At 43.5% G+C, this 21139-nt stretch overlaps 1 protein-coding gene across 6 annotated transcripts in view; it reads right to left on the bottom strand.

Annotated features, from left to right (window-relative positions):
• CRACR2A (calcium release activated channel regulator 2A) overlaps window positions 1-21139 on the bottom strand; it is a 203073-nt gene that overhangs the window by 181184 nt on the left and 750 nt on the right. The gene's annotated exons all lie outside the window — the stretch shown is intronic.

Below are 21139 nucleotides of genomic sequence, written 5' to 3'. Positions count from 1 at the left end.
GCATGCTTCCAAGATAGAACACCCCTTGGAATGACCTTGACAACACTGACATCCCAAAGAGTGATGTGTTCAATTTGCCCAACAAGCCTGAGAGTCAGCAGTTTCCAAGACAGACATGATGTCTAGACAACAAATCAGAGAAGACACTTTGCAATTAGAGAGGCTGCAATGGAGGCAGGAAAGTCAGGGTTCCATAGGAAAAGAGGTAAGTGTTGCTGACTATGTAGAAGGATCACTATCTCACAACTAAAGATAACACTCAGGACGCCTGACTTACTCTCCTTCACAGCGAGGGAGCTGTTGCTATTCATCTTCCTCTTAGAGCCATTCTCTTCTGCCAGTGAACGGGGTCTTCACAGTTCATCAAGTCCTGGCCCTTGCCTCTACAAACATCAGTCTTGCACTCTCCAGAAATGTCAGGAGTTCAGAGGGCAAATGCTACTTTGCATAATCAATGTTTATCACGATCCTTTTGAAAGTAATAACCAAGGTGGCTCCCCACAGAGTGACCCACCCTTTCACGGGTGATTTGTTTTTGACACAATTTCTCACAGGCTGAACTCCTCAATTATATATTAACTCTGTACTGGGCATTCGCTCAGCTAACCACCTCTCAGCTTTTTCCCACAATGGCTTTACAACACTTGTCTTGCTTATCCAGTATGTTGGAGGCAGACTGCATTTTGTGGTTCTATTCTAAGAGATGCTTTTATGCAAACATTCAGTTTTGTAGGTGCCAATGTCTCTTAGCCAATCTATCTTCTTTTGGTGTGATAATGTTTTGGGCTCCTTTTCAGTCTAGGGGTGAAAAATGTACTTTCGATTTGTGCCAGTTCTTGGTTCATTGTCTCGCAGCTCAAAATCACCTTCTTTCTCCTGCTTTGTAACACTAGAGCTAGATTCTACAGGCCGCATTTCCTCCTTTGCCAGCTGGCTTGATGCTAGGTTTTGACAGTGAGTGTGGAAAACACAATGCAAGGCTGGAAGAGAAAGAGGGGCCTTTTTCTGCTTTATCCAGCTTGGCTTTTCCCTGCTGTGGCAGGCAGATCAGCGTGCAGTCATCCCAGCCACGCTGCACAGCAGTGGCAGGTTGCCCTTTGCAGTTCAACAGCGGGCACTCCCCAGCACCAGCGCTGCAGGGAGCCTGGTCCTGCAGCAACCAGAACTCTCCTCGAAGGTCTGAATCCAGCTATGCAGGGCCTTTTTCTCCGAGTTTCTAAGCTTCTTGGTTCACTCCTCCCCCCACTCCCCAGAGTTCCACCATTAACTGTCTATCCCTTAGACTTCTTTTCTATCCCTCTTAGGAGTTAACCCGTACAGTCAAGGATTCTTTATTTGAAAAATTTCTGTGATTTGTGTCTCTTGTGTAGACTCCAATTGACACATCATCTAAGGGCACCTTGGTACAAGATTTTATTTTTGAAAAACAATGACAAGAATAAAGGATTTCCCTATTGGGATGTATGCATGGTGTGTGGGTGCACATGCACACATGTGCACTTGCCATTAATATCAGTTTAATAGTGGCAATATAGCACAGTGGGTAAGGAACTGAAGCCAAACTGGCCTTGCTGCTTCCTAGTTGTGATGACTTATCCTCAGTCATCTCTAAAGTAGGGACAAATAGGATTGCCAGATAAGTACAATACGCCCAGCTAAACTAGAATTCCAGATAAGCAACGATTTGTTAGAATCAATAGGCCCCAAATATCGCACAGGCATGCATCCTGTATTTTTACTTGCTAAATCTAATGGTCACAATATAAAAGGTGAAATGAATTTGTGTACGTGAAGGGCTTGAAGCCAGCCTGACCCCTGACAAGCAGAGCAGTCAGTAGTCCCTTTGTTGCTACAGCGCACTACACCCTTTTCCAGATACTCTGCTGTGAGCTGCAACATTTCAGCCTCACTTTTGCTCCCTCAAACTGCACTGTCCACAGTTGCTCAGCTCCTATCCTTCAAAGCAGCGAGCCTAGGCAATCTCTGGGGCAGAGAGAGTAGGCATCTGACCCAAGGTAGCTCAGTCATGGACTGAGCATCAATCCATAAGGGAGTCCAACAAAAAGGACACTGTCCTAAAAAGCCACAGCAACTGGCTAAGCTAGTCTGCAATTAGACTGGAGAACAGAGAGGGAATAGATCAGAGACAATTTTTTGTGAGAAATATTTTGAAGCAAAGAAAAACCCAAAACCGCTGAAAACCTGTTTTCTCAGCTCCACTTTCCATGTAGTCCTACAATAGACGCCCTTTTCTTGAGTTACCAACAGTAACCTGCTGCTCTTTGCAAACAGCACACATGTACACACACACACACACCCCACGCACTTTCTCTCTCAATAAATGAGCATTCCCACTACACTGAACAAATCATGTGCCGGGCACTATTTGGTAGGTGGGAAACAAAATTGAGATGCACCATCTCTCTCCCAGAAGGCCTTGGAGGCTAGGAATATAAGGAGGACTTGTATATAGACAAGGAACAACATATTTCCAAGCAGATGTTCTCTTGCTAATTAACTGTGAGATGGAGCAAATTTCTTCCACTAGGCATTGGACCACATCTAAAATGTGGTATAACAGGAATCTTTTGGAGATTACAGTCGTGGAAAGGTAAGAACGCAAACAGAAAGCCCTAGAGAGTAGGGGAAGCAAGCCAGTTTTTTAGTTTAAGGCAATACATGTATGAATGCTGTATTTCTAAAATGTATAGACGTGCAATTCCACATTTGTATATATACACATGTATGCATGCATACAAGCACACACAATTAAAGACATACATGATAAAGACATATTGAAGCTAAGCGGATATGCCATATCTATAATGCTTAGAAGACAGCCAGACATTTCCCTTGTCAAACATCACAATTTTATGATTTATGCTATGAATGGCTAAATTTTTTTTTTGCATTTAAAAGCAAGGTTTATTTAAGTCAGAGACTTCCAGCCAGAGTGGCCTGGGGGGAGGGGGGCTCCAAGAGAGGAAAAACCCAAAGGGGCTGGTGGCACTGGGGTTTTGAAGCACAATTTTGGGGAAGAAACTGTAAATCAGTACAGGATGGGGACAAACCCAATAAAAGACCTGATTTGTAACCTTTTTATCCTGTCTAGCTTGCTCTGGGTAACACAAAGAGCCATCAGAAGGGTGGAATACCTAATTTCCTTTACAGTAAACTGGGAGCTCAGAAGGACACCAACTCCCTTGCTATTCTCATGGTAACATTGGAAACTCCTAAGCAATGGGGCAGGCACCACTGGTTTGGAGTCCCCTGAAAGAGACAAAGACAGATGGGGACCACCAGCCCGGAAGGCAGTAGTGCTAGGAAGCAGGCACAAGTAGATAAAAAAACACGCTAGAGACCCAGATTCATCGTTGAGAGATTCAGCTAGAGGACTCCCTGAAAAGTGGGAGAAGCCAGCCAACCTATGGTAAGGTTTTGAGCATTCACGGGCTCAGGCTATGTCAAACTTAATGATAACAACGAACCAGAAAATTAGCTGTGTCCCCTAGTGGAACCCAATAGCATGGTTACGAAACAGACTTGCACACAGCACATGTGAGCAGGAGACAACTGCTTTTCTTATTTGAAGAATTCAAAGTGCCACTTCCTCTCTCAAGGCCTTTAGCTCCTTGCAAATATGCAGGACTTATACTGTAGGGATTGGAGTCCCTAGCTTGCTAAATGCAGGTTTCTCACTCCAGCTTGCTTGCTCCAGCTGTAAGGCCATGACAGGCCTCATTCTGGACCGGGAAGGAGGCTGGGTCCTTGAGAACAAAGAAAGTAAGCACCCCTGGAATTTATGACCTTCTGTCCCCCACAAGCTCCCCTGGAATTTATGGCCCGATGCTTCCCACCAGTGCCTCCCCGTGCCATCTCCTTTGTGTGGCCTTCCCACCACATAATGTATATAGTCTTTACGTTTAAATGAAGCAATGAACATGTTAGGTCCCAATACCTTGCCATATAGAAAGTGAGCCATAACCTACATAGGAGATGACCTGCACCCTTCTAAGTGTGAGGCTATAAAAACCTCTCTTATGCAAACGAGAGGGCCTTTTGCCTGTGCACTGCTAAAGGGCTGTGTGCAGGTAGGGGGTCCCAGCCGGCTGGTAACAAATAAACCTCTGCCTTTGCATCCGCACGACTGTGCCTTGTGCATTGATTGGGAAATTCAGACTCTACAATACATAGGAATCCCTGACTGAGAAGAGTCTGTACTCTCACAAGAATCTCCCTCAAATATTTCATTCTCTCCTGGGTCGGTCGTTCCAGCCATCCATAATGGCACTCATTATAGCCAAGAATGTGCACATTACATATACAGCATTAACTCATTTAAACATCACAACAGCCCTGGGAGAGGGATTGTTTTACTGATGAAGAAGTACAGGGCAGCCACCCAACTGGTGCTAGAGGCAGGATTTAAACCCAAGCTGTCTGGCTTCAGAGTCTATGTTGCTAATCATTATGCCAATGCTACCTTGGATAGGGCTGTACAGCATTGGCCTTATCCTCAAAGAATTTAAAAGACCGGTGGGTATATTCCCAGAGTCTGTTATTCTTGTAAAACGGGGGCTCCAAGCTCCAGTTCCTCCTGCCCTATCATCTCTCAAGCACGAAGGATGGCAATGGTAGGCAACCAAGACAAGCACCACCGAAAATCACCTGGATTCCTTTTTCTAATTCCCACTGCAGAGTAAGCCAGTGCCCACTCTAAATGATGACAAGATGAGCTTCTTGGACTTTGTATTAACAAAACCTCAATTGAAGATTTCTCTGGGGTGATTTGATTCAAGAACATGATGGACAAATTAAACCACATTTTCCCAATGAATTACAGTGTAAATTGCAGGGAAAGAATTTATTACTTTCTTTAAACAGATGAATGCGTTTGACAGAAGGCAGGAGATTCACTGAGAGCGCTCAATGCAGAAGGCCCGGGGATAGGGTGAACTGCACGTCTAAGTATTTGCTGCTCTGTACAGCAGCTAAATGCACTCGTAGTCGCAATCCTCCACGACCCAAACCTGATCCAAATCTCCCCCACGGTGGATTTATGACCCGTGATGAGAACAAAATGCAACTGGACAATGAACTAACTCTTCCACTGCCTTCCTTAGGGGCATTTTCAGGGGGCTGGAATGGAAGTGGAGCAGCTGGGACTCGAACCAGCGCCCATATGGGCTGTGGGTGCCACAGGCAGAGGCTTAACCTACTATGCCACAGTGCCAGCCCCTCAGGTGTTATTTTAAGCACCTCTACAGCTTCTAGTACCTGCGAACCCCCATTCCAATAGAAAACCTGGGGAGCTGCCTGCTTTTTGCAAGCACTGAGCAAGGGCTGTGGGAGGGGCATGAAGGTAAGAGCAGCTGGGATACTAAGGACTGATACTGAATGCCAAGTGGGAATATTCTGTTCCTTACATGATTCAATTTATGTGTCTACTCATTCCAGTGAACAAGATTTGCCACTCCTTCACTGAAGAGTGGCTCACTTCCTTGCAATCTTTTTGGTTTTTAATTTTGCATTTTCCTGAGAGAACTTACAGGCCATTCTACTTAGGTGCCTGGCGTTGAAGTCAGACAAATTAGCTTTTTGACCTTGTACCTCTGCAAGCTTTAGTGTGCTTATTTGTAAACTTGTGATGAAGATGAGTTGTAGGGGTAACTGAAATAACATATGCACACATAATTAAAAATTACCACCTTATTAAGGAATTCACGTTCACATGTCTTTTTTTTTTTTTTTTAAAGATTTATTTATTTATTTGAGAGGCAGAGTTACCAAGGGAGGGAGAGACAGTGACAGAGGTCTTCCATCTGCTGGTTCGCTCCCCAAACTGCCATAAACAACCAGAGCTGGGTTGATCCAAAGCCAGGAGCCAGGAGTCAGGAGCTTCTTCTAGGTCTCCCACGCAGGTGCAGGGGCCCAAGCAGTTGGGCCATCTTCCAGTTTTCCCAGGCGCATTAGCAGGGAGCTGGATCAGAAGTGAAACAGCTGGGACTTGAACCGGTGCCACAGGTGGAGACTTAACCTACTATATCACAGCACTGCCTCTCTGGTGTTATTTTAAGAGCTGTGTTACCAAAGAAAGGTGAAATGGTGTAGTAACAACGCAAGTATACCCAGACTACCAAAATCTTTGAGCAAAAAGAGATTCTAGAGATCACTTGGGATGAGAGAGGTGCTGACAGGAAGAAGAGGGTGGAAAAGTAAGGTGAGGAACTGAGCAATTCCAAAGACAAATTTCATCTGAATTTTCAGTGTTCCACTCTAAAAATCTTTCTTGAGTATGCACTAGGTACAAGGCATCATGCTAGAGATTCATTGCTCTAAAGATGGGTAGAGCTTAGTAGGGGAGGCGGGAAGAGCCCACCTTGTGCCAAGACTCATGAGGGGACATTTCTAAGTATAAGCACATGCATGCCTCAAGGAAGATCAACGGAGCATCCTTTCTAATCAGACCTGTCAAGCTGTCTCGTCCATTTGCTTGCCTTGCCTGTTGTTCAAGATCCTCAAGGAAAGAATTCAAGGCTGCCTTTGGCCACCAATTCTGTCTCAAACTCTTAACAGGCAATTCTTTCCGAGTTCCAACTAAAACATACTGTATAGTAAAGCAGTGCCCGCCCAACTGTGGCTTCACTTTCTGTGCCTTCAGTAACTCACAGCCAGCTGCAATTTGAAAATATTCAAATGGAATATTTGGAAATAAATGGAAAATTCCAGAAAAATCCTCAAGTTTTAAACTGCATACCTTTCTGAGCAGAGTGATGAAACCTGGCGTGATTCTGCTCAGTCCCATTGGGGTGTGAACCCTCTCTTTGTGCAGTGGACCCTCATGGTCCATACCACCAGCCCATCACTCATTTAGCAGCTGTCTCAGTTGCCAGATCCTCTGTCAGTTACCATGGTGCCTTTGCTTCTGTAACCCTTATTTTATACAAGGATGGCCCCAAAGTACAAGAGTAGTTGTGCTACCCATTTGGATATGTCAAAGAAAGCAACAGAAAAGGCTTCCTTTACGTCAAAAGGAAAAATTCTAATTTAATAAGAATCATATACTGAGGTTACTAAGATCTACAGCAGCAAGAATGGATATTTTATCTATGAAATTGTGAAGAAGGTAAAAGAAAGTCACACTACTTTTGCTGTCACATCTCAAAAAGCAAAAGTTATGGCCATGGTCTAAGTGCTTAGCTGATATGGAAAAGGCATTCAATTTGTGGGTGGAAGACATGAACAGAAATATATTCTGATTGATGGCAATGAGGTTCAGTGCTGCCTACAGTTTCAGGCATCTGCGGGAGGTCTTGGAGCGTATCTCCCAAGGATAAGCGGGCCTGCTGTCGTCTGGATCCAGTTCCTCTGGTCTGTTCTCCAGGATGAAGAGCAGCTGGCCACTGTCTTCTGCGTAATAACCCCCTAGGGGCTAGAGACTGTTAGTAAGCTCCTCTGGAGCTCTAGGTCCATTATCCATCACAGACTGATGAGAAAACAGGATGCAGACACTGAGCTTCATTTTCACAGCAAATGAGCTCCAGTGGGAATGTAGTGGTGGAGGACAGTGCAAGTTGCCGTTGGCCAGGGACAAGAAGTGGGGCAGGCAGCTGCAGATGGTCACTGACTTTCTCCCAGGGACAGTAAATACGCTGGGACGTATCCTGGGAAACACTTCATCACCAGCAACTCCCACAGAAATCGATTCTAAAACTTCAGTTTTTAGAGGAAAGGGGAAGTTTGCTCCCTGTCCAGATATTCAGTCACGTTAAGTAAACCAGGTGATGAAATAAAGAAACGGAGAAAATCAAGAACATACTTTAATTCAATCCTAATTTGATTTCATACTATCAGTTTTTAAAAAGACACACTTACTTATGCATCAATCATGCCTTTTATTTTCAGTATTTTACAGTGCGTTGACATCTTGGGAGCCCTGTTGGCCAGGGACACTGCCCCTCCCAGGGCTCATTTCCAGGGACAGCAAAGAACGCCTGAGTGGGCCTTTCATTTGCAAGGCAGCCAGTCCAAAGGCCACATCCCCGACATCGCCTTTCCCTAACTTTCATATGGCAAGCCAATACTGCCCCTGTCCCAAGTCACCCAGGCCAGGCGCCAGACAGCTAGACAGCCAGACGAGCCCACTTCTAACTCAGAGCCTGCTGGGATTCTTCAAGCTCTCCAATCCTGATTGGTCACATTGCCTCCCTTCTCACCCACAGGAAAGGCTCAGGACACGCTGTTTCCCACGGATGGCACCCCTTCTCCTGGGACGTGTAAGTAATAAGACCCCTTTCATGGCACGGACCTCCCTGTGTCTGTCACCTGACCTCAGCAGACTAAAACACCGATCATTATGTCTCACAGTTCTGGAAGCTGGGGAGCCCAAGATCAAGGTGCCAGCAGCTGGGCAGCTGAGGGCCTTCCTGCTGCATCTTCACATGGCAGAGGGCAGGAGACAATGAGCTCACTCCCACCAGCCCTGTTTAGGCAGCATTAACCCTTTAATGAAGGGGGAGCCCTCACGACCTAAACACCTTGTGAAAAGCTCCCAACAATGCTAGGGGATCAAGTTCCCAGCGTCTGAATTTGGAGAGTGCAGAAACATCCAAAACTTGCACTGTAGGGCCAGCGCTGTGGCTCAGCAGGTTAAGCTGCCATCTGCAGTGCCAGCATCCCACATGGGAACTGGTTCCAGTCCCAGCTGCTCCACTTCTGACCCAGCTCTCTGCTAAGGCACCCGGAAAAGCAGCAGAGCAGGGCCCAAGTGATTGGGCCCCTACGCCCACACGGGAGACCCAGATGAAGCTCCTGGCTCCTGGCTTCAGCCTGGCCCAGTCCTGGCTGTTGTGGCCATTTGGAGAATAAATCAGCAAATGGAATATCTTTTTCCTCTCTCTCTGTCTCTTCCTCTCTCGCTGTAACTCTTTCAAATAAATAAATCTTTAAGGAAACTTTTTTTTTTTTTTTTTAACTGCACTCGTTACAATCTTGAAATAATTTATCACGCCTTAAATCTCTTGAATAATATCCCTCAAATGGTAGTAATTTCAAACCACAAAATATTGAATACTGTTGGGATAGCAAGTCCACTGCTGCAGTAGTAACTTCCAATCCCAGAAATGCTTTACAATTGTAAATACTGACCATTAAGTTTCTTTATATGTTTATACTTCCTTCAAAATGTCGGTTTTCAAGAGGTACTCAGAAGGTAGCTCATTTATCATTTCCCTAATGATTTTCAGACAGATGGATCCCTTCTGCCCCTGAAGAAATCTGAAGAGAAACTAGATTTTTGTTGAGTAGAATAGTGTTTACATGGTATGCAAATGTATTATTCCCTTGCTATCATCAAAACAGAAAACATTCATGGACTTGCTTCTCAAGTTCTTTGTCAGAATTTCCATCATCCTGTTTTGCTTTTCTTTCTTATTTTCCATATTGTGCAGTCAGTGCTCAGTTTCTACCTCTGTTTCTTTCCAGGTACTTAACCTTTAAGATGAAAGGATTTTGTTTTAATCCACTTCCCTTCTCTTCCAAAAGCCAACAGCATTTTGTTTGCATTACAGCTGGTCTGCTGAGCCCAGACGGCCATGAAAACCTTCAGAGAATACATTCCATTTTACAGATAGGGGAAGCAGAAGTCTTGGTTAAGTGTCTTCGTTGAAATTACACAGCCGTAAAAACTGAATCCAAGACTTGCGCCTTCTGGGCAACTGATGGGAATCATGATTATGTGGACTGAACGTGCCCCCCCAAAACTCGTGCTGTAACCCTAACCCCCGGTGAGGTGGTACTTGAGGTAGCACGGTCATCACAGGGATGAGACGGGAGCTAGGAGAGTCCGCTCACTCCTGCTCTCCGCCAGGCGATGACACGAGGAGGAGACAGCCGTCCGAATAGGGAAGCAAGACTTCACAACACATTCATCTGCTGGCACCACTTTGATCTTGGACATCCCAGCCTCCAAAACCATGGGAAATAAATTCTGCCATTGAAGCCCCGTGGTTGTTATTCCTGAAAAGCATAACACCTAGTCTGGCTAGAGGTAGAAAGATAGATACAATGGTCTTTTAGGGTTTTCTATCTGAATGCATTTTCTAATATACTGTTACAGATTAATATAGTGATTAAATATATTTTCAGGTAGGTCTGGGTTACTTTAACCCAAAACTCAGTGTATTCCTACATATTTATTACAGCCCTCTATACTTGCCTAATAGCATAAACACAAACTTTTTTTTTTTTTTCAATCTGAAAGGCATAGTCACAGAGAGGCAGAGACAGAAAGAGATCTTTCATCTATTGGTTCACTCTTCAAACGGTCACAATGGCTGAGGCTGGGCCAGGCCAAATCCAGGAACCTGGAACTTCATCCAGGTCTCCCATATGGGTGGCAGGAGCCCAAGCACTTGGGCCATCCTCTGCTGGCTCCCAGGCCATTAGCAGAGAGCTGGATCAGAAGCAGAGTGCCCAGGACAGGAACCAGCGCTCTTATGGGATGTGGGCATCAAAGGCATTAGCTAAACTCACTGTACAACACTGGCCCCCTACCATAAACATTTTTATCTGCTTTTTGGTAGACTGAGATGGCTAATAATTGGGCAACAAAATTAATATTAAAAATATTTCTTGAAGATGGAAGAGTGGGTCAATACCAGTGAGACAAAATTAACAGGAATACTTCCTCCCTTCCTGAAGTCACAGTCCTTTTCCCAATGGAAGGACTTCCAGCAATTTATTACAATTGCTTTAAACCCTCAATTCTCCTTCACATTACACCGTAAGTGCTTTCCCATGTCACTAAATATTCCTCTGGAAGATTATTTCCACAGGCCCATGCTATTCTTCCTTACGTATGTACCATAATATATTTAACATTTTCTTACTTTTGGCCAGGTATATTGCTTCCAATTATGTACACATACATTATGCTACAATGATCATCCTTTTATATAAAAATAAATGAACAAATGTAAAGGCCTTTGTCTAGGCTTAAAAAGTTAATCATATGATTACAGATTCTATTTTTCTGGTTTTCCAGCATTTGTAGAATAAAAAAAAAAAACTAGAATTTGTTTGTTGTTTACAAGTGTAATATTTCCCAACTGCACAATCAATATGGTGTTCAGATCAGGGAGGCGTTGGTCCCACAGTCCCCTGTGCTAGTCACATTATATCTGAAGTACTGTATCTGTTCCAGATGTCAGCCCTCACAAGCAACATGGACAAATATTTATTAATGTTCGATACAATGTGATCATTATCAGAGGAGGGATAGCTGCAAGAAGCCATTTAACCTTGAAAAGAAGGCCTAAAGTGATGAGATCCTAGATTTCAAATATAGGAAGAGAGACGGGCGGGGAGAGACTCACTCCAATGCCTGACAGCTGTTTGAGGCAGATTTTAGATGCGGCTGAGAGCAGTTAACAGCAAAACCCCCAAAAGCTAGGGACACTCGAATGGCCTTCTAATGTCTTCTTCCTGCTAAGGACCATGAGACTGGACAGCCTGGCTGAAGTCAGAAACAGTCTGTGTGGAAAGCTGGTCTCTCCTCCTTACCACACCTGGGCCTCAGCATTCTTTAAGATCCCACCTCTGCCTCTGATTGATCTCAACGTTAGGTGAATTCAACTACTTCTATAGCTTTAACATCCTTTTTTCAAAAGATGGCTTTTAAATCTCTCTCTCGCCCCAACTTTTCTCTTGGGCTCCATTATCATCTAGCGAAGTCTTTTCAAATGTAATGCATCAGAATCAGGGTTAATTATCTTCCTGTGCTCATTAGTCAGGACTCATGGCTGCATGTGTCAGATTTCCCTTTCCATCTGGTTACCTGGCAATTTCCTTCAAGACACAGGTAGGCAGCCGCCTCACCCTTAGGTCACAGGATTACCCTCTCTGGGATAACTGATCCCTTGCCCTTTCTTGTTTCCTGACACTGAATCCATATCTATGCCCAGCACGCATCACATGGAATGATACACAGTCTCTTCACTAGGGCAAGGACCCCCTTCATTCGTCTTTGAAGTTGGTCCCAGCACGGGGCCTGGCATGTGGTTACTGGCACACAGTGATGGTCAATAAATGTTTAATGATCAAAGTAACAATGACATTTTTCTAATTTTTAAGATTTGCTTTGATAACTAAACCACATACTAACAGTGTGAAGGCTTCCTTCTTTCCTTTCAGAAACCAGAGTGGATTAAAGGATAATGAATGTGTTAATTTGGTTCCATTATGTTCACATAACACTTCAGATTGATTAAATGCTATTGTAGCACTCACCACCCAGCACTGTCATGCTTCTGAAGCATTTTCCCTGTCATTTTAGTCCAAAATGTAGAGAGATTTCACCTTCCCAGGGTTTGAAAGCATATACTACCCCACTGGAAGGTAAATGAACAAGGTACCAGTAAAGCCGTCTACACGTGAGACGATTCATTAGCCTATGCCAATAAATGTTTTTAGTTTTCTTCCAAGAATAGATTTCAAGGGCAAAGATCCCAAATAGTTGTGAGGTTTGCAGCAAGTCAACTGTTGTTATTAAAAAAGCAGCTTTATTTGCGAGTGATACAGCTCCGCTGGAGCACTGGAGTTTACTGCCGTTCCATCCTGCCCATTTGCCTTCTTAGCTGGGAGAAAGGAATAAAGCTCACCTCGCTGCACCCTGCCAGCCCAGCGTACGCTCTCTGCTGTAGCAGTGATTCACTGCTGAGTTGTGCCAATTACATATGTATGTGCTGCATCGCACATACATATGGGAGAATCCCTCAAGATCTAAGTGCACCTGTGAGGATATGATTTCTTCCTGTGAACATCATCTGATCTATATGGGCACAAGGGTATACCATGCCTCTCAGTGGGAGTACTTTCTTTCTTTTTTTTTTAAAGATCAATTCATTTGAAAGGCAGAGTGAAGAGAGAGATCTTCTATCTGCTGGTTCACTCCCCAAATGGCTACAACATCCAGGACTATGCAGGGCTGTAGTCAGGAACCAGGAACTCCACACAGGACTCCCACATGGGTAGCCAAGGGCCCAAACACTTGGCTATCTTCTGCTGCCTTCCCAGGCACAATAGCAGGGAGCTGGATTGGAAGCAGAGAAGCCAGGATTCGAACCAGCACTCCAGCATGGAACGTGGGTTGTCACAGGTGGCGCCACAGAATCAGCCCCATTGATTTTCCCCTGGTTAGTAGACGGCTCCCAAGGGTCATCTGGCAAGAGGCAGGGCCAACTTTCTTAAAACAACTCCAGTTGCACTAAAAACACCTCCATCTCGGCCACTTTATCCTTCACTGTTTGTTTATTGGTTAGTTTTTTGACTACCTTTGTGGCCCAAGCCTGATCCTAAGCTCGGAGGACTATGAACACCAGCGGCTCTGCAGAGCTGGTATCGGACTTCCATTATGAGGCACTGAGACAGCAGAAGGGGAGCAGGAGCTGTGCATCCCAGAACATTAGAGCTAGAAGGCTCTTCAGACTATCCCCCATCTTACAGATGTGGAAAAGAGAAGACCCGACTTGCCGAGCTGGCAGAAGAGCCAAGGCTAGATTCCAGGTTAGCATAATTATTGCAAAACCTAAGGATACAAATGTGGGTGTTCAACGCACGGGGCTAGGTTCCACCAGAACAGAGGAATAACTCAGTCTGACCCAGAATGATTTTATAGAACAATGATGGGGGGGGGGGGGAATACTCAACTGAAGTCCACGGCAATCAGACATTGCTCCTACTGATGCCGGCAGTGCAAGGGTACAAGAGAAATCCAGAACCCTACTGTTCTTACCCACAACCCAGCCCTGCCCCCATCCCATTAACGATTGTCTGGGATTGGTAAGTTACAGATATGGAAGCCAGAAATGGACAGTAAGGACTTTACAGATCTATTCTCCTGTAGGTTGTCTGGTCTTTCTCTGGCTTGGTTTTTCTCTCTTGCATCCCAAACTCCTTATGTTTCTTCAGAGGTTAAGGTTATTGGTGAGATCTTACACCACAGCAGTGCAGAATGACTTCTCCTTGATCACACTGGCCTTTGACTGTGGCCCCTCAGAGGCCCAGCTAGCAGTATTTATTGTATCCAAGTATTGGGCAACTAGCATACGTGAAAACAGACTCTGCTTCGGGTCATTCTCACAACAGCATTAAAAGGCAAGGAAGCCACAGTCCTGATTAAATCTTTCAAGTCTACATAGCTAGGACACAGAAAATCTGGGTCCATCCCTAGGACAGTCTGACTTTAAAACCTATGGTTTTCATTAAAATATATTGTTTTTCAAACATAAGATTCTATGACATGGATCTTTTAAAAATATAAACCTTATGATATGTATTTTTTATGAATAATGTCAGCACTAAGATCTTTGATATATTACCCCAATGCAACAAGGTTACACTGAAAGATCACCAAACTCAGAACTAGAGTACACAGGGTCTATGCCTTAGAACTAGAGTACACAGGGTCTATGCCTTAGAACTAGAGTACGCAGGGTCTATGCCTTGGAACTAGAGTATACAGGGTCTATGCCTTGGAGCTATAATAAACAGAGTCTATGCCTTGGAACCATAGTACACAGGGTCTATGACTTGGAACTGGAGTACACAGGGTCTATGACTTGGAACTGGAGTACACAGGGTCTATGCTCTGATGTTGCAACATGGCCTCCAGCACTCAATTTTTCCTGTCCTCTATAGTGGCAAATTATCTGATCTCACCTTGATTTTGTCGGAACAGAATAAAAATCACATGCTAAAAAATCTGTACCGCACCAAGTTCAACTGATGTCCTCAGATTTTGAGAGAAGTGTTTCAGAAATGTGTGATGTTGTTATGTCAGAGGTGCCAATTTTAATCTATGTTTCTAGCCCATTTTTTGACATACATTTTTTTAAACAGCAGAGAATAACAAATTTTAGACTACACATTGTATTTGAGAGGTTAACTTTAGGTCTGTCTGGTTGAGGCCATGAGGGTGGTATATAAAGTCAGTTGAAAATAGATCTTGGTTAATCGAAAATGAATCTTGATGTGAATGGAAGGGGAGAGGGAGTGGGAAAGGGGAGGGTTGTTGGTGGGAGGGACGGTATGGGGGGGGAAGCCATTGTAACCCATGAGTCGTACTTTGGAAATTTATATTCATTAAATAAAAGATAAAAAAAAAAAAAAAAAAAAAGAAAATAGATCTTGGTAAAAAATAAGAGTGGGTATAAGAGGGGGAGGAGGAAGAGGGGTTGGGAGTATGGGAAGGAGGGTGGGCATGGTGGGAAGAATCACCATGTTCCTAAAGTTATAATTATGAAGTATATGAAGTTTGTAACTATAAAACTGCATACATTCCTATGAACTTATTTCTAAGGGTACAGTTTAAAAATTCACCATGAGACCCCTACTCACCTTAAGCTGGGTGGTGAGAATACCATCTTAAGTGTTAAAATGATCATACAAATAGGATTAACCATTTGGTAACAATAATAGAATTAAAAAGGAGTGAATGCTCCAACATGGGAAGCAGTCCACACAGCAGCCTCATAGAAGGACAACTGCTTTAAATAGCACTCTGACCTCAGAATCAGCCCTTAAGGCATTCTGATCTGGCTGAAAAGCTCATGAGAGCATTTCAGGCATGGAAAGCCAAGACACTGAAGCAAAAAATGTCCTACATGAAGGATCTAGTGGGTAAGACCCCAGTTGAAAGAAGTGTTCATCAAAGAAGGAGGCACTTTTTCTCTGAAGAGAGGAGAGAACTTTTACTTTGCTTATAGCCTTCTCTAAATACTGACAGAGTTTGTGGATTCAAAAGCCTTCTGTAGCCTAGGCAGCTCATGTCAAGAGCCTTGGGTGATCACTGATGCCATACATAAGAGTGTTAACTGTTAAATTAACAACAAGAGTAACTGTACACTAACTTCCCATGCAAGTCTTCTGCCCTCAAAGAGTTGTATTAGAGCTATGTCTAAGAGTTCCGAAAAGATGTATCATTCTTAGGTGCTTCATTAGTTAATTGAGTTTATTAAAAAAAGGAGAGAGAAGTCAAATTAACTTCAAAATGCAGTGACTTTGAACAGCTCTTGTCTTCAACTGTTGAGAACAGTTTTTTGTTTTGTTTTGTTTTTAACTGAAAATTTTTTAACTCTACTTAGCATAGAGTTGGTTTTCTGTAATATAAAGTTAATTGAAAATGGATCTTATTGAAGAATGGGACTGGGAGAGGGAGGAGGAGGATGGGTGGGAGAGGTGATAGGAAGGTGAGTATGGTGGGAAGAATCACTATATTCCTAAAGTTGTACTTATGAAATGCATAAAGTTGGTATCCCTTAAATAAAAGGTTTCTTTAGGAGGAAAAACAAAGATGCAGTGACTTTGACCAGCTCCTGTCTTGGACTGTTGAGGAACAGTTTTTTGTTTTTTTTTTCTTACAATTTGTTGAACTCTTTACAGAGTTAATCATATGTGTATAAAGTTAATCAAAAATATATCTTAGTAAAAAATAAGAATGGGAATAAGAGAGGGAGGAGGAAGAAGGATGGGAATGTGGCTAGGAGGATGGGTACAATGGAAAGAATCACTATATTCCTAAAGTCATATTTATGAAAAGCATGATATTTATATTCCTTAAGTAAAAGGTTTCTGGGGGAAAAAAAAGTCCAGTGAGGAAGAAAGAAACATTATGAGAATACTTAATTAATTAATTTAAATGCTTAATTAATTTAAAGATCTTTACACACACACACACACACACACACGCACCCTTTTTTTGAGAGGCAGACAGGGAGAGAAGCAAATAGAGCGCTCCTATCCACTGGTTCACTCCCCAGATGCCTTCAGTGGCCACTGGAGGGGGCTGCTGAAGCCAGGACCTGGAAACCAAGTTCATCTCCATGTGGGTGGCAGAATTACTTGAACCATCACTCCTGCCTCCTGGAGTCTGCATTAGCAGGAAGCTTAAGTCCAGATCCAGAGCCAGGAATTGAACCCATTTCAAACATAGGTCAAACAGCGCCCCCAGGGTGAGTCCTTTAAACATTAATACTGGTGGAGACACTGAAATAGCTGTCCGTCCCTGCTATGTCAATGAAATAAAAAATAAGAGCTGCAGAATCTGGCTCATACACAGTCATGTGCAATCAACAGCAGACTGCATATATGCTGGAGCTGGAAAATTGCCCTCACCTGGTGACACCATAGCCATCACGATATCCTAGTGTGACAGTATTCTTGTTTGTGTGATACTGATGACGATACATCTACTGCACTACTGACATAAAAGTATAGTATGCATACATGCAGTATGTATAGTTCATAACACTCGATAATAAACAACTGTTACTAATTTATGTATCTGCTATACTGTCATTGTTAGAGTGCATTGGTTCTACTAAAAAATGTTTACAGTGAAACAATGTCGCATGTTGCCAGTCTGATGTATGCTATCTAGGTTTGTGTTAAGTATATTCTCTGATGTATACAAAACATTGAAATTGCCCAATGATGCAGTTCTCAGAACATACCCCCTGGCTAAGCAATGCATGAATTAACTATTAAGGTTGTTAAAATAAATATACCATACTCTTAAAAAATAAAAAGGTGCTCACTTTTTCTAGCAATTATTATAATTAGGATAAATCCCTATATAGGTGGATTTGAACAAGGACTGTTCTACCTGATGACAAAGGATCCCTTCTGAAGGATCCTTTTAGCCTCTTCTCTAAAATTAACAGAGCAACTCAGGGCCCAGATTTTATTGTGCTAATTCTGAAGTAAGATGCTGCCATCTAGTGTTTGTTACTCTCACACATAACAGCCTCCACACTGATCTTACTAGGATACCCCAGAGTAAGGTAGTCTTTGTCCTTTAGGAGGACAAAATAGACCTAAATGTCGAATCCACACAGAAAATGGAACCAATATTGTGTACTGAATTAGAATATCCTTTTTAAGAATGTAAGAAAAGCCAGTACAGTGCTGAGACAGAGAACCCAGAGTCTGCTTGCACCATACATGGGTTGCCTACCAAGGAGGGCTAACAGAACACACAGGGAACTTGTTCTGTGTGCCTTTAATGGTATGCAGAGGCCCACATGGTTGCACAGGCAGGGAGAGACTATCTATCAAAGTATGAGTCAATTTTGTAATGCTGAGCATTGTCTACTGTAGGCAGTTTCTGGCCATTGGGAGGAGATATATAAAGGCCGGACTGCTTTGTGGGAAAAGTAAAGAAGGCATTTAAGCTACCAAAATGGTTGAGTGAAACAGTCATTACATTTCTTTTTATCCTAGACTGAGTTCCTCAGAGGTTGTGGCCTATGTTACCCAAAGTGGCTAGTATGTGGTAGATAATGAATGGATATAGTCACTTACAATTTCCATGAAGGAAGAAAACTAGCCCCAATAAAAATTAGACAAGAAAGAATAAGAGCAACTCCTGACATCTGAACACCGGCCTGGTCCTCCTGGCTGAGCCATGTTATTCTGTTGACCTTAAATTCTCTCACAGAAGACCAACCTCAGACAAGGCTACTCTGAGACCACAACAAAATGAGACGAAACAAGAACACTTAATAATTATGTCTAACCACAGACAAAAACAAGTTCATTCTGTCACCCCCAGGACACCAAACATCCCTTCTTTCAGCCAAAATCACTGGTTGTGTCTCCTTTACCAGAGATAGCTTATCCTCAGCTAGTCTTCTCTCCTCTAGATCAACTTTACAGACATGCCACATCATAGAATTAATCGAGTGCAATCCCGACTCCTTAGAGCCCCCTAAATCTCTGAACCAAACCTCAGATCCTATGGTTGCTCTGATACCCTTTCACTGGGATACCACGTAGTCCTCCCTGGTGATACAACACGTGATACACCTGACTGGCTTCATGTCCAGGGCTAAACTACCAGTCTTTGGCTGAATGGTACAGACTAATACCAAGGGAAAAATAACTCAAATGTATTATGAGGTTCTGTGATGGTTGTGCAAGTCTGCATGGATTCCAAATGTTCTTTGATAAACTTATGTTTAAGTCCATTTTCCACAAACTTTTTGAAGTACCTTTGTATAATACCTGGTGACACTGAGGCTTAAACGATTTACAGGTATTACTTCACCAAAATCCCACAACCCTCTGGGGTTGGCATATCATCCAGTGTTACAGATGAGGAGACAGAAGCACAAAGAGGTTAAGTAACCTCCCCGAGGTCAGACAACTGGTAAGTGGCACAGTGAGAAATCAACCTGTACATGTGACTCCAGAGCCCATGCTTCAAATGAAGAGTTTTCAAGAGAGGAGGGAGGAATGTGAGTGTGTGTCCCAGGGGTGGCAGGAAAGCATGAGTGAAGGCAGGGAGACAGGAAAGAATCCCTCCACCTTACAAGCATCTTCATTCCTTTGTAAGCTGTATAAAAACCTATAGAATCCATTTTCCTCTCTCCATGTAACCACTTAGTGTTGGTTCCAGTTTCTTTACAATTGACCCCTAGGGCAAGGTGCAAGGGTTGGGAGCAACACAGTTTGAATGACTTTGATTTTGCCATTGAGTTTTAATGATTGAAAAAATGTTCCAGCCTGCCTCTACCCATACCTTACTTTTCTCATCTCCCCAAGGCCTTGTATGGCACAGACAGACATGGCCAGGGGGCCACAGAACCATCCTTCCACTTCACACCAGCTCCGTATCCCAACATCATTCCTCGGAGACGCCTCCTCCAGGTCCCCAGGATAGGTGAGACCCCTGTCACAGGCTCTCACAGAGCCCTGCACTTCCCCTGTCATAAAGCGCACATCACCCCTTGTACGGTTTGATCTGTCCTGCTGGACTGGCAGTTCTCTGAGAGCACAGGCCACGCTGGACTCGTTTACTGCCTGGCACAGCTGAACTGGAAGGGGAGTGGGGGCTCTGACCAGTGGCAGAGTTTCAAGGAAAGCCAAGTCAATTCTTTTTCCTTTCTACTGAAGTCCTTGCTTCTTTTCTCTCAATTGTGATCCCTGCTCATGTACTTTCTTGACCCAAACTCAAGAACCATCCCCAGTCAGGTCAGATGCTGCCTAGAGAACTCTAGGTGTGCTTCATCTAGTCTTTTTTCTTTTACAACAGCCTGATTGGTCTTTCATGAACTTCACCTCCTGAAAAGAACCATCCCCATCTGGTGAGTTAGCCAAGGCCACACCTAGTCTAGTAGCCAGAAATAAAACCACATCAGTTGGCTCCCTAGTTGGCGCCAGATTTCTTAAAGGAACACAGGAGAGGGAATGATCACTGAGGTCACTGATCATCCAGGTCACTGATCCTTTGGGAGCGTTAATCAAACGCGGGCTTGTAATGCCTGCAGCTGCCAGGTGTTATCTAGGAAACATGAACGTGTAAGGAGCCCTTCAGGCACTCATATTAAAAAAAAAAAAAAACAAAAAACAAAAAACACACACAAGTGTAGTCTGCATTTATACTTAATGTTGCAAAAAATGATCTCATTCAAACCAGGGGGTGTGACTCTCCTAACCGGGTTTACCACAGTGGCACCAGCCCCAGTCAGAATCAGTCCTAACCTCTCACAGAGGGCACAGCAAAGCTAAGCAGCTGCAGACAACACCAATTTTTTCTGGCATAAAACTTATGTTCTCATCTTGTGAGAAACCACTTAAAAAGGAGTACAACCAGGGCTAAATTCTTGAGATACGCAGCCACACAGAGAAGAGTTCAAATGAAAGCCAAGTCTCTAATCTGCAGAGTTAAAGAATGAAAAGTCAAGCAATTAAATCTGAAAAAATGGATTACATAATCTCATGGGAGGGCAGTTTGGATCTCGTATAGCAAGGAATCCACTGTCTGGGTGGTAGGCACACCTCAAGCATCTTTTTACCTGGGATGGATTAAGCACAGCTCAGTGTAGGAATGGACAGGGGGAAGGAGGGAGAGCCAGCTTCCATCCTAGAGTTAATGAAAACATGAGACGTAAAACAACTTGGCCAAAAAGTGAAGGTTAAAAGATGAACTTTGAAATCTTTCTTATTTAGGGCTCCTCTCTCCCAGTGTATCCCACTCACACGAATCGAGCAGCCCCATTATAACTGGGTAGTTCATATTTCTTCAAAACATTCCTTTGCTCCACCTGTGTTGCCCCAAGCACTGCCATAAAATTATCCA

Source organism: Oryctolagus cuniculus, chromosome 9 (genome assembly GCF_051225735.1).
Source record: "Oryctolagus cuniculus isolate XC-2025 breed Fujian yellow rabbit chromosome 9, ASM5122573v1, whole genome shotgun sequence".
NCBI classification, from domain to species: Eukaryota; Metazoa; Chordata; class Mammalia; order Lagomorpha; family Leporidae; genus Oryctolagus; species Oryctolagus cuniculus.
The sequence above is the reverse complement of the archived record's forward strand: the minus strand, read 5'-3'. Positions and strand labels throughout refer to the sequence as shown.